Source organism: Alligator sinensis, unplaced genomic scaffold, assembly GCF_000455745.1.
Source record: "Alligator sinensis unplaced genomic scaffold, ASM45574v1 scaffold1381_1, whole genome shotgun sequence".
NCBI classification, from domain to species: Eukaryota; Metazoa; Chordata; order Crocodylia; family Alligatoridae; genus Alligator; species Alligator sinensis.
Window position 1 is genome coordinate 248,497 of NW_005843000.1, and position 759 is coordinate 249,255.

The following is a 759-nucleotide window of genomic DNA, read 5'->3' on the forward strand; positions in this document are numbered from 1 at the left end:
TCTAAGTATACGACATCCACCCCTCCTCCTGTGTCCAGGCGTTTCGTAACCTGGTCATAAAAAGAAACTAGATTGGTCAGGCACGATCTGCCTGCCACGAACCCGTGCTGGTTTCCCCTCAGCAGAATTTGTCCTGCCGGGCTCTCGCAAATGTGAGCCTTGATAATTTTTTCAAAGACTTTGCCAAGGATGGAGGTGAGACTGACTGGCCTATAGCCCTCTTTGGGGCTCGCCGTGCCCGCACTGGGGCTTCTCAATAGTCCCCCCTTTCTCTGGGACTCTACCTGCCCGCACCGGGCTCCCCAATAATAATGTCGCCCCCTCTTTGGGGCTTGCTGTGCCCCCCCTGGGCTCCTTAATAGTGCCGCCCCCTCTCTGGGGCTCGCTATGCCCCACTGGGCTTCTCTAAAGGGTGCTCCCCTTTCCTGGGGCTCGCCACGCCCACACTCGGGCTTCCTGGTAGTGCCCCCTCCTGGGGCTCGTCGTGCCCGCGCTGGGGCTTCTCAAAACGCCCCTCTCCGGGGCTGGGGTCTACGCACCCCGTAAGTTGCACCCTTACTGGCGCCGGGGCCCTCACACTCCCTTGTGAGTCCCCGATGAGTACGCTGCGCCGTCCTTGGGCGCTGGGGTCCCCCACCCCTCTGGGGTCCCTCCTCCAACCCCTTATAGCCTCACCCAAACCACCGGTGTAATACACCGCTAATAGCTGGCTAAGCAGCATTAGCACTGCAAGATCTCTGCTCTTCAGGGCCTCGGCAT